Source organism: Malaclemys terrapin, chromosome 2, assembly GCF_027887155.1.
Source record: "Malaclemys terrapin pileata isolate rMalTer1 chromosome 2, rMalTer1.hap1, whole genome shotgun sequence".
NCBI classification, from domain to species: Eukaryota; Metazoa; Chordata; order Testudines; family Emydidae; genus Malaclemys; species Malaclemys terrapin.
This window is the reverse complement of record NC_071506.1, coordinates 201,994,790-202,008,826: the sequence shown is the minus strand read 5'-3', so window position 1 is coordinate 202,008,826 and position 14,037 is coordinate 201,994,790.

The window sequence follows — 14,037 nt, the reverse complement described above, 5'->3', positions numbered from 1 at the left end:
GCAGTGCCAGCAGGCCTTTAAATGGCCAAAAACACACTCACCAGTCATTCTGCACTTGCTCAGCCTGTTGTTTAACTGCTCCTTGCTGCTGTCAAGGTTCCCCATGTACGGCTTCTTAAGCCACGGCATTAAGGGGTAGGCAGGGTCTCCCAGAATCACAATGGACATTTCAACTTCCCTTACGGTGACCTTCTGGTCTGGAAAGAAAGTCCCTGCTTGCAGCTTCCTGAACAGGCCAGTGTTCCGAAAGATGCATGCGTCATGCACCTTTCTGGACCAGGCTGTGTTAATGTCCGTGAAATGCCCATGGTGATCCACAAGCACCTGGAGAACCATTGAGAAATACCCCTTGCAATTAATGTACTCAGTGGCTTGGTGGTCTGGTGCCAGAATTGGAATATGCGTCCCATCTATTGCCCCTCCGCAGTTAGGGAAGCCCATTTCGGAGCAGGATGTGATTAATGGTCCTGCACACTTCTGTCAACATGTGTTCAGCGGTCGACTTTCCCACTCCAAACTGGCTAGTGACCAATCGGTAGCAGTCTGGAGTAGCCAGCTTCCACAGTGCAATCGCCACATGCTTCTCCAATGACAGGGCAGCTCTCATTCTTGTATCCTTGAGCCGTAGGGCTGGGGCAAGCTCATCACACAGTCCCATGAATGTGGCTTTCCTCATCCAAAAGTTCTGCACCCACTGCTCGTCATCCCAGATATGCATGACGATGTGATCCCACCACTCAGTGCTTGTTTCCTGAGCCCAAAAGTGGAGTTCCACTGTGGGCAGCACCTCTGTGAATGCCACAAGCAATTTTGTGTTGTAGCTACAACACATGACGAGATCAATGTTGAACTCCTCTCTTGCCTTTGTAGTTTAAGGAATAACTCAACTGCCACTCGTGATGTGTTAGTGAGAGCAAGCAGCATATTGGTCAACAGTGCGGGATCCATTCCTGCAGACCGAAGAGGCAGAGCGCACAGTACATTATCCGTTGAAAGATGGCGCCAAATGCGGACGGAAGCACATGAATTGCTGGGATGTGAAACAATGCATCACGGGGCATTGGGACAGGACCCAGGATGCCCCGTGACCCCCTCCATCTTCCCACAACTCTTAGTGGCAGAAGAGGAAGAGATGCTCTGTGGGTTAGCTATCGAGAGCGCACCGCTCCCAATACTGCTGCAAGTGCCACAAGTATGAACACGCTATTGCACAGGCAGCTGACAGTGTGAACACACAACAGTGGTTTCCCTTCAGCGCTCTCTGAGTGCCACTGTAACTGCCAGAGATGTAACTCTGCCAGTATAGACATACCCTGAGTCACAGCTATATTGCAGCACTGCCTACTGGACCTCCATTGGGCTAGGTATTGTATAAATCCATTAGAGCAATGGTCCCCTACCCCAAAGAGCTCACATCTAAAATCCCAGTCCTGCAACCAGATCTACATCCACAGACCCCTCTGGAATCCGACCGAAGACCCCCATGTGGATCTAATTGCAGGATCGGGCCTAACAGACAAAAATAAAGGGGAGGGGAGAAAGAAGGGTTAAAACATTCCAGGCCAGTCACCAGGGTGATGACTGATAAATGCACATCTTATTTACCACATTCTTAAAGAAATTTTAAATACTATTTTTTACTCCAAAGTTTCTCTTTTAAGTTTATATTTTTATCCTTATCCCCATTCAATGTTTTATTTAACCCTGGCCTTCTTGAGTGTTAAAGTTTTAAAACACAGTATATTTAACTCTCTTTCCTCCTTCTTTCAGTGACAATCAATCCTTACCTGCTTTAAAGTATTTTTCATTTATTTTAACCTTGGGAACCCACAGTTCAGCTGCAACATTACTTCCCTTTTTCACTCTTTTGAGCCTTCCCATTCTCCACCTGACCAGTGTTAGTGATAACAAGCACCCTTCCCTTTGCAATAGGGATAATTCCATTGATGGCATCAGCATCCTGCACCTACCTGCTTCTCCCAGCATAGTGGGGAGGAAGAACTCCCTGGAGCTCCTGTTGCACCTAACTGGGAAATTGAGGGAAGGTGTTCCAGTCTCTCCTCCCTGCTGGCTTCTAGGGAGTGTAGCAGGTGAAGGAAGCTTGGACTACTCAGTCACTACCCTGTCTTTGAGCTTCTCTTTTATTCCTCTCAAGGGGAAGGAGCATTTAAAGTTCATTGTAGGAGGAAGAAGTAATGTCCATAATGAATTATGACAACAGTAGTGGTTGGAGATACAAACTGAGATTGGGTCCCCCTGCAGTGCTAGCACTGTACATACACACTGTCCCTGCCCCAATGATTGTCATCTCAATGGACCAGCCAGGCAAAGGGTGGGAAGGAAAACAGAAGCACAGAGAATTGCCATAACTAAGGTCACACCGCAGGTCTGTAGCACAGCCAGGAATAGAACTGAAGTCTCTTGCTTCCTACCATGCTGTCTTAGCCACTAGACCATGCTACTCCACTGAGGCTTTAGACTTCCTGCTCACTGTGACCAGGGACTCTCACTTTCCTCTTCATTCGCAATTATTTGTGTGCTGCACTCAGGCTTCAGCTAGTGTTTCACAGTCATCCGTCTCCCTTGAGTACAATAAAGAAAGAACTTGGTCCTGTAGGATCTGTGTGTTCTTGAGCTATCGGCTGCAGAAATACATTAAATCATTCAAAGTGAGCTAGGGGAGACATCCTTGTGGGAAATCATTTATCTTAGTATATGACTGTTTAATGGAAATCTTAACAGGGAGAAATGTGCATGTCTATTGAAAAAAAAAAAGAACATATCTCTTTAACAGAAAACTCCCACTGGCTCTACCTGGTTAACTGATGAGCAAAGACAAAGAAAACGGTGATGTATTAAATATAGGTGGGCAGCATAGGGTCGAATGACGCATTGGTATGTAATGCTGGATTTACAGACTGGTAGAAACATAACATCAGAGGTCAAATAGCCTCTTTAATTCTCCCTCTCTCTTCCTCATCTCCATTCTTATTTTCTTCCCTTAGGGCTTGTATTCTCTGTAAACGGATTACCTGGCAGGATGTGCAATCATAGGCATGATATATTATGTTGATGTGTGATAAACACATGTATCTCATAGCAGTGCAGTTTATCACATGCCTCTCCAGTTTATCACATGGCTATCACCTTTACATAAATACACTGCAATCTTTTAGCCAAGAGGAACATAATGTTAATGTTCCAGAGAGAGGATCTTTTTCATTTATAACATTAACACTTGCTGAAAGAGCCTTAAATTGAAGAAATGATGTTTACTGGTGATATGAGCTGACCCTTTCAGTTATATGAATCTTTGACAGAACAGACATCAAGTTTCAGCCACAGTTATCAAGCCCCACCATTTGAGCTAAAGGATAATGCCTTCACCTATGAATTAAATTGCAGGCTGCATAGTTGCTGGGACCAGCCACTAGAGGGATATACACCTACACAGTGTATATTATATTCACATTCATGTCAGTATCACGAAGCAATCTGATGTTTTCATTTCCAAAAAAATTTCAAAAGCCCAATTTTACACAATGCAATGAAAAAGATAAAACACATTCCATTTCAATGGTTACATCACTATTATTCCAACATATGTTTTTCCCAGCTGTCAACCGCCATACAGCCTGTCTTACAAATTTTACCATGATAGATGCAAAATGAGGAACACCCTAAAGCTATCTATCTCATTTTAAAATTCTTCTGGGAAGTTGATTGGTTTGTTTAAAAACTCTGTGTGAGTCATTTATATGATTACAAGAAGTTAGTGATCTCTAAAGTGATATCGGTTTTAAAAACATGATAATATTACTTGTCTTTTTGTTGACATAAATTATATTAATGTCACAATAAGTAAAGCAGTAATTTTCTTTTATGCTACCATGGCTTTCCTAATAGCAGTCCTTCCTAAACATATTCTTTCAATATGTTATGTTTTCAAGATGCACTGGGCAATGTGAAACTTGTCAGATTGAATGTACAGCCATCTCTATTTTTTAATGGCATGTTTAAAGGTTTAGCATGAAAAAACAATTTACCTGTAGCAACAAAATGAGTATCATATGCTGCTCACTTTCAGTATGAATTTTCAAATCATAAACATGCCTTGCAGTTTTCGGTACTTATGTCTCTGGAGAAGAAATTAGGAGTCTTCATTTTGTAAGCTGTCATTTACTATGTTTGTACAACTCCAAGCAATTGGAGTCCAATCTGGTTGGCATCTAGGTGTTATCACAATATTAACACTGAATAAATAATAATGTTTATTTTTTTAAAAGCCCTGACAACCCATTTCCCTGGCTTTTTCCCCACACTGTTAGACTAGGAGTCAGGAACCAGGGTTCAACTCCCAGCTCTATCACAGACGTGCTTTGGACTTTGGGCAAGTCACTTAATCTCTCTATGCCTCATTTTCCCAGTCTGTAATGTTGGAATTATCATACTTATTTGCCTAAGAAAAGCACTTTCAGAGTCTCAGATAACACTGCCATAACAGTGCTAATACCAGAGAGTATTGTTCCCCAATGCAGATGCCTCAAGACGCTTTTTAGAATGCCCCATGCTGTTCCACAGTGTGACGTAAGATAGGAGAGGCACAAAGAAAGGATCCATTCAGGTCAGACAATAAGCTTCAATCTTGAAATTACATCTACCTTAACTCTGGTGATGTAACAGGAAACAGGAAATGTCAATCCTGTCAGGTGGCTGATTCCATAATGCTCTGGAAAACTCCCATAAGCCCACATGTGCTTGCTTACCCATCTGAGGTAGTAACCTGGACACCTGATTGCAGTGTAGCTGTAGCTATGTCAGTCTCAGGATATTAGAGAGACAAGGTGGATGAGGTAATCCATGGTCCAATAAAAGATATTACCTCACCCACCTGGACACCTGATTGTCATTTGTAATATTGTAGAGTACAGAGTTCAGCTCACCATGGATCTCCACATCTCCCCCAGATGGCCACCAGTGCCTGCGTATTGTTAAGAGCTGTGGCAAAGCACAACACTACATACGTTGAGTGCTATCTACTGGCACTTTATCTATTAACTCATGATTTACATCTATAGAGAGCTCTCAGCCTCAAGCCAGCTGATAGTACACTTGTATGACGGATTTCTTCTGCAATACATAAAAGTGAGCATCTATTTTTTTCTTATAATGTAGGCCCAAATGACCAGTACAGAATCTCTGGGCCTTCACTTTCAGACAATGCACCCTCTCGCCATCCCCTTCCCTTGGTACCAGCTCTCTCTAGCTCTCTTTGCTACATGCAAGTGTAAAAGTATAATTAGCCAGGCCAAAAAAGAATGTGAAGACCAACTAGCAAAAGACACAAAAACTAACAGCAAAAAATAAAAAATTAAAACATCAGAAGCAGGAAGCCTGCCAGACAACCAGTGCAGCCACTAGATGATCAAGGTGCTAAAGGACCATTCAAGGCAGACAAGGCCATTGCTACTCCTGGGGGAATTCTGCACCAAAAATTAAAAATTCTGCACACAATATTTTAAAATACTGAATATTTTATTAGTCAAAATAACACAATATAATCATGCCAGTGCCAATTATTTTGGTAATTTATTGTCAACAACTATGTCTGTAACAATATAGATAAAAAAGATTCAGGAAATGTTTTTTGACAAATAGATTCCTTACTCGGCATATTAATATAGAACTTTGAATAATAATTAATTTAAACTACAATACAGAAATGTATTTCCCCCACCCCTTATAAGCAGTGCAAAGGCTTGGGGGAGTCAGGAGTAACGGAGGAGCTGAGGGAGAGGTAAGCAATTGCTAGGAAGAAGTGTGGGAGTGAAACTGGATGGTTATTGGGGGAAGTATGAAACAGTTGTTTTTTTTTGGGGGGGGGGAGGGATTGTTAGGGAGTTGGGGAGCCCCACCCATGCAGACCCTGGCTGATCCCTAGCCTCTTTCATTCAGTCAGGCACATCTGCCCCAGTCCCCAGGTGTGCCTACACCTCCATTCAGCCAAGCACATCTGTACATGTTGCCATGTGGCCTTGCACCTCTACTCTCCCCTGTCCCCCATGTGTCCCTTCACCCTCACTCAGACAGGCATAGCTCCCCCATCTCCATGTATCTGTGCACCCTCCTCTCCCCATCCTTATGTATCCCTACACCCCCATTCTTCCCATGTGGCCCTGCACCCCTACTCCCATTCAGCCCCTGGCTCAATGCTGTCACCCCACTAGTTCCTGTGCCCCAGTCCCAATCTGTTCCGCCCACTAGCCTTTCTGAACCCCAGCCTGTGTGACCCCAGCCAGCAGCCCTGTGTGCCCAATCTGTTCTCCCCCACTCCCCATAGCCTGTGCCTCCTCACCTGGCCCTGTAGGCAGGGGGCTGTGAGGAAGACAACCTCTCCCTCTCTGCGGCTGGCTGCTCCAGCCCATGAGCCCACTGCCCCTCTCTTCTGACACAACCTGGTGGGCAAAAGGTGTAATTACAGCTTCCCTTTGCCTCCACATCAGAATCAATTATTCTGATGAGGATGGAATCTGTGGGGGACATTAATGTTGTGCTTGTGCAGTGGTGCAGAATTCCCACAGGAGTACATTGTGGAGAAGCTAAATGAATTTTCTGCATCAGTCTTCACTGCAGAGGAAGTGAGGGAGATTCCCACACCTGAGCCATTCTTTTTACTTGACGAATCTGAGGAACTGTCCCAGTCAGAGGGTTTAGAACAAATTGATAAATTAAGCAGTAATAAGTCTCCAGGACCAGATGGCATTCACCCAAGAATTCTGAAGGAACTTCAGTATGAAATTGCAGAGCTAACTGTGGCATGTAACCTATTGCTTAAATCAGCCTCTGTACCAGACGACTGCAGGATAGCTAATGTAACACCGATTTTTTTAAAACACTCCAGAGAAGATCCTAGCAATTACAGGCTCTTAACTCTAATGTCAGTACCAGGCAAATTGGTTGAAACTATAGTAAAGAACAGAATTATCAGACATATAGATGAACACGATATGTTGGAGAAGAGTCAACATGACTTTTGTAAAGGGAAATCATGCCTCGCTAACCTATCAGAATTCTTTGAAGGTGTCATCAAGCATGTGGACAAGGGTGATCCAGTTGATATAATGTATCTGGACTTTCAGAAAGTCTTTGACAAGGTTCAACACCAAAGGCTCTTAAACAAAGTAAGCAGTCGTGGGAGAAGAGGGAAGGTCCTCTCATCAATAGATATATGGTTAAAACATAGGAAACAAAGAGTAGGAATAAATGGTCTGTTTTCACCATGGAAAGCGGTAAATAGCAGGGTCCCCCACAAGGATCTGAACTGGGGCCAGTGCTGTTCAATATATTCATAAATGACATGGAAAAGGAGATAAATACTAAGGTGACCCAGTTTGTAGTTGATACTAACGTATTCAAGGTAGTTAAGACCACAGCAGACTGTGAAGAGTTACAAAGGGATTTCATAAAACTGGGTGACCAGGCAACAAAATGGCAATTGAAATTTAATATTGATAAATGCAAAGTAATGCATACTGGAAAACATAATCCCAACTATACATACAAAATGATGGCGTCTAAATTAGCTGTTACTACTCAAGAAAGAGATCTTGGAGGCATCATGGATAGTTCTCTGAAAACATTTGCTCAGTGTGCAGCGGCAGCCAAAAAAGCAAACAAATTGTTATGAACCATTAGGAAAGGGATAGATAATAAGACAGAAAATATCATAATGCCACTATATAAATGCATAGTATGCCCACACCTTGAATACTGAGTGCAGTTCTGGTCACCCCATCTCTATAAAGATACACTAGAACAGGAAAAGATACAGAGAAGGGCAACAAAAATTAGTAGGGGCATGGAACAGCTTCCATATGAGAGATTAAAAGACTAGGACTGTTCAACTTAGAAAAGAGATGACTAAGGGGAGATATGATAGAGGTCTATAAGATCATGAATGGTGAGGAGAAAGTGAATAAGTGTTATTTACCCCTTCACATAACACAAGAATCAGGGGGTCACCCATTCAAATTGATAGGTGGCAGGTTTAAAACAAACATAAGGAAGTACTCGAGTGATCCATCCTATCATCCAGTCCCAGCTTCTGTCAGTTAGAGTTTTAGGGACACCCAGAACATGGGGTTGCATCCTAGGTTCCCTCTAAGATGCGTACCTGCGTGGCCGCACAGGACACCAAGAGCTGTGCACTTAATGAGCAGAGCCGTGCAGGCGTTCACACTGCACTCAGGGGTGTGGCCACAGGTGGGCCTGAAAGATGGCAGTGGGGTGAGGTGGGGGCAGTGGGGTGAGGTGGGGGGGTGCTGGGGAAGCTTGGGGCTGCGGTGGGGCGAGACGCCTCTCCCTCCCAACCCTGGAGCTGCTGTGGCAGGGAGAGACGCTCTCCCCCAGTCCAGGTGCTGCTGCAGGGAGAGATGGCTGGGGGGAGTAATCTATCCTCACTGCAGCTCCAGGGCAGCCTGCACCCCAAACCCTTCATCCCCGGCCCCACCTCAGAGCCCACACCCCCAACCGAGCCCTCCCCAACCTCTGCCCCAGCCCTGAGACCCTTCCCGCATCCTGAACCCTTCATCCTCGGCCCCACCCCAGAGCCCTCACCTCCCACATCCTAACCCTCTGCCCCAACGCTGAGACCTCTCCCTCACTCCAAACCCCTCAGCCCCACCCCCGCCAGACATCACCTCCATATTGGTTCACATAACAAAATTCATTCCGCACATTAATGGGAAAAATTGGAGGGAACATTGGTTGCATCTCTGACCATCTTGGTTCATAGCCATTGATGGGCCTATCCTCCAGGAATTTATCTAATCCTTTTTTGAATCGTTATACTTTTGGCCTTCATAATATCCCATGGCAATGAGTGCCACAGGTTGACTGTACATTGTGTGAAGTACTTCCTTTTGTTTGTTTTAAAACTTTGCCACCTCACTGTTTACCCCTTTTTCCAGACATTTACGAATATCTTGAACAGCACTGGTCCCAGTACAGATCCTTGGCATTCAAACTCCTTAGCTGGCTTAGAAGATGCCATCCAAGATGTTTAAGGAGCGTCATGGCATGAAACTAGGATCAGCTATATAATGGTGTGACTGTCAAAAAAAAATTGGAAATCAGATTCATTCTCCTGCCGTCAGTGGTTTTGTGTGTATAGCTTTGTTCAAATTTTCCTCTCATTTCCTGCATCCTTTCTACAGTTCAGCACATTTTTGTTTTACAACCTTCCCACCCCTTTTCCATAAACTTGTGATTTTTGTCTTTCTTGAGGGGTTGTTATTACATTTTAGTGCTCTTAAGTATTGCCTGAGAGAGTTATGAAGATATTTACAATTAAATTTCAATGAAATCCTTACTTGGTTGAATCATTATTCGGACTTATTTACATGATGGAGAGGTTCAGTTTTATTTCTTTTTTAGGACTCCCTCCCAACCCCCAGTTCTGGTGTTCAGGAGTGATGATCCAGATGGGAGGATATTAGGGTTGCTATGGTACATACTCAAAACCACTTTTCCCCAGACACACACAGAAATAACTGGGAAATAATCACTGGAATGTTACACACACTGAAAACACATTTTTTATTTTACTCAAAGATTCCTTCACCTCATTTACATCATTGATTTATTTCAAGAAAATAAAGACATCTTGGAAAAAATAAAGAGTTTCTTTGCATTTTCAACCCTTGTGCTTGCCTGTCTTGATGTTCTCCTTTTCTTTTGCTTAGCTGTTACTTCACAAGGGCCACTATTTTAAAAATAGGTGCAAAGTGCACACCAACAATTACTGCATATCTAGTGAGTTTCTATATGTGCAACATGCATGCGTTTTTGCAGGTATACCACTACTTCTGTGTTTGAAAGTTGGCCCACAATGTATCCTATACTCATCAGTACATAGACATTAGCATATCCTATTAGGTTCTGCTTCCAGTATTGGCCAATATCAGATGATACGGAAGACAAAGAATAATAACGCACCTGGCTAGTTCAATGCCATACATAAAGTGGGTGCAAGCGCGGGTTTTATCTGAGCCCAGCAGGTGATAAGCTTAGGCTCTGAAGTTAATTAAAGTTGTCAACAGCTCAAGCCCTGTATTTACAAATGTTTACGGTCACAAAATTATACCTTTCTTTTAACAATCCAGTAACAGAATTTGCTTGATAATGGGCTGCTGTAATGAATTTCACAGACTGCTGATCCACTCTGTAATTACTAGTCTCTCTAGAAAAACTGTCTTCATTACTGAAACCTTTGAGATTACATATTTTTTGGAAAGTTCTGTGCTGAAATTTTTCCAGAGACATGCCTTCTGAAGGGGCACCGACAATCGTATTCTAAGAGGCATCATTGCCTCACAGAGCAATAATAATACAACCATTTTTCATTTAAGGCATGACACTCCTCCAGCAATCAAACCTAGCATCCAATAGATCCTATTCACTACAGCTATCAACAAAGGATTTAGGAAATAGTTTTTAATGGATCCTAAATATTTCTCCTAATCAATATAGTCTGGTTGTATTTTTCCATTGGGAAGATATTCCCACTACTTTACTGCAGAAGCATTTTTATTTCTAAATTAAGCTGCACTGATCTAATTTAGTATTTAGACATAACCTTAATGCTCCAGATCTTAGTTCTTTACTTACATCACTATTTATCACAATCAGCCCGGATGGCAGCACACAATGTTTTTTCCTGTTCTGAACCATTTCCCTTTTAATGATTAAAACTAACTTTCTGCACTATCCAAGCAGTTTCTGAAGTGCCAACGCAGGTTTTATTTGCATGTAAATAAAATCTCTGTTTTGTAATGCAAGGCTGATAGAGTGAACTAGTAGACTGGATTTTACAAGAAATCACCTCTTCCCTTTCCAACAAATAGCATCTGGTTGTGACAATTTTAAAAGCATATTTCAGTAAAATATTGCCAGACTGTGACTTTATTAGGAACACAGGAAACATAACTATATCCAGCTGCTAAGATCAAAGCATTAAATCACAGTCTTAATTAGCCCTCTGTACATACCACTAAAATGCAATGCGGCACTGTTATAAATTAGAGTGATTACTATAAAAAGGCCAGTATTTGATAACAGATACCACACAGTTATTCCTAGTTGAATAGTAGGGAAGCTGTGGTATCGTAGGTAGCATGTTACGGTAAATGTGGACACATACTGATTTTAAATGGCAACCACTTTATCACAGGCATTCACCAGCTATAGAGAAAGCCTTTGACTTCTGTAACTTCTTAATATGCCATCAATATATTATATACATTTCTATTTATGCTATTTCAGGTACAAGAGTATTGATGCTGAAGACCTATAGGAAAATAGTACTTTTCAATGTCAGAATTGAAATATACATGAACTGCTGAAAAACTGAGTCCTTTTGAAGAAGTAGTTTCTGTAATAATTGTCCATTTTACTTATAATTGCTTGTTTTCTCAAGCAAAGTAAATCCATTTTTAAATAAATAAATTAGAATTTTAAAAAATGAATATATGACATTTCAATGCATTGCTATGTACATATGGTTTTAATGGAAATAGCTTCAATTGTCATGCTTGCTTGCAGGAACAAAATGTTCAATGGACATGATTAGTTGTGGCACTGAAATAAGGACACTATTGGAACTAATTTATGCCCCTATCCTGAAAATACGTACATATCTGCTTTGCTTCACTACTGTGAGTAGCCTCCATTGAAATCAATGAAGTGATTGTAGTTTCAAGTTAGGTATGTGTGTGTTTGTATGACCAAGGCCTTAGAATGGGTCTTACCCAGTGAAAATGAAGACACACATTACATCCGGACTGTGCCAGCATCAGACTTTTTAAACATATGTTTCCAAAACTGATAAAATATATGTTGTTAGAAAACCCATACACTTACAGCCTGTACTCCTAATATAGTAAATTAGAAAACATGATATACAGTGTTCGCATGCTGAAGTTTATATCCCAATGTCAGTTGGAATAATGGTACAATTTCATCCTACCTGTAAATTGGTCTTATTATAGGACCAACAGTACCAATACAGATGCCAAACCATTGTGATGGCCCATACTCCTCTGAGAAGCTCATGACACAACCCTGTAGAATTCTACTGCTGGACTTGCATAGGACAGAAACTTGACACCAAAAGAAGTTTCAGGAGAAATCTAGGCAAGAGAATGGAACTCTAGGAAGGAGAGAAGGATGTAAATTGGTGGATTCATGCCTTTGAGAAGATCAATTTACAGATAGAATAAAACTTGTCACATTTCCAGGCAGACTGCATCTACCAGTCTGAATTCTGGACACTGGGAAAAGGCAAGCTGTAGACAATTTTTCCTTCTCAGTGAAGCCATCAGTCAGACCAGAGTTTGGAGGTGATGCTCCATAAGTCCTTACATTACCTTGCAACCAAAGGCTACCTCAGCAGAGGGGTGGAAAAGCTACCTCAATGTCTGATGAAGGAGTATACCAAGGACCAGCTGGTGGCTTTCAAGATTTCTGATTATGACTCTGTTCTGAGCCACCCATAAAGTAGCTATATATCAAATAGCATTCACATAAGGAAAGATAACCCAGTGGTCAGGGCATTAGCCTAGATTTTAGGAGAGCTAGGTTCAAGTCCCTGTTGTGCTGAAGACTTCCTGTGGGAACTTGTACAAACCAGTTAGGACTAGATTTTTTAAGTTATTTAGGTGCCTAACTCCACTGATTTCAAGTTAGTTTGTTGTTTAGGCACTTTCCTGCTAGGTTCCTATCTGCATCTTTAGTCTCTCTGGGCCTCAGTTCCCCATCTGTAAATACAGATAACAATACTTCCCTACCTCAGAAGGTTGTTCTGAGGATAAATACATTAAAGATTGTGAGGTAATGAGATATTACAGTAATGGAGACATGTAAATACAGATAGATGAGAGGACTAGGACCCAAGAAAGGCAATACTATGTTTTTGTTAAGGTGGAAGGGGGAATTGCCCTTTGGGCACAAAGAGAGGAGGAGGTCTGAGGGAAACTTCATTAAAGAAGAATTTAATCAGCGAAGAAAATTGTACTAATGGAGAGAGTTGCAAGCTCATTGAGTCTATGAGTCATGGTAACTGCCACCAAAAGTAAAGTTTGGATTTAGCCTTCAACATCATAGCTTATGAGGTGAGAAAAACGCAATATTAACCACATCAGCTTAAAGGAAAGAAACATACTTTTGCTTGTCATCCTCTTCAATTTGATAAAGTATCTAGCAAACCTCATTACTAGATTGTTTTTCCTTTTTAGGGAGATGCCATTGATTTCCACAGCATCTGGAATACAGAATCCTATTTCACCCTTAACTTTTCTTTTTAAAAGGGTCTTTCCTGGATTTTTCCTTTTTAATGTTCAGAATCATAAGGACACTGGTAATTAGTTTTAATATTTATTCTAATGGAATAGTCTGGCAGTATGAGCAGAAGAAGACAAGGAGGAAAGAGAAATTTCACTCTCCTCAGGAGGATGAAGAGGAAAAGTGAGAATGAGATCTCAATGCGGGCTTTAGTCTTCTCTTGCTTTTGGCTATTGTCCTGTGTGGTTTGTTTGATTTGTTTGTTTGGTTGGTTTGGGTTTTTTTGCTTTGCTTTGCTGAGGCAAAGAAACTGGCTCACGATGGTCCAAATCTAAGGGGAAGGTGACTCAATCTCAGGGAACCATAGGAGGGAGATCAGAGAAGATTGCTGAAAGCGGGGGGGAGGAGGTAAAAAAGACAAATGCAATGGGGAAAAGCTCCCTCCAATGAACATATCCATATAGAAGAAAATTTGGGATCTATGCACCATAAAGACTGGGTCTGGGTTGGAAGGTCTTAGAATAGGAAGGGGAGTGCTTGAGAAGAGATAGTATTAGATGGGGGGAGGGTTGCGAGCCCTCAAGACTGAGGGGCTTTCACAGATTCCCTGCTTTTGCTAGCTTTCTTTGGCTGACTCCTCCTCCATCTTGTTAAATGTCAGCATGAGCAGGGGATCTTTGATGGTACTGGGCAAGCAAA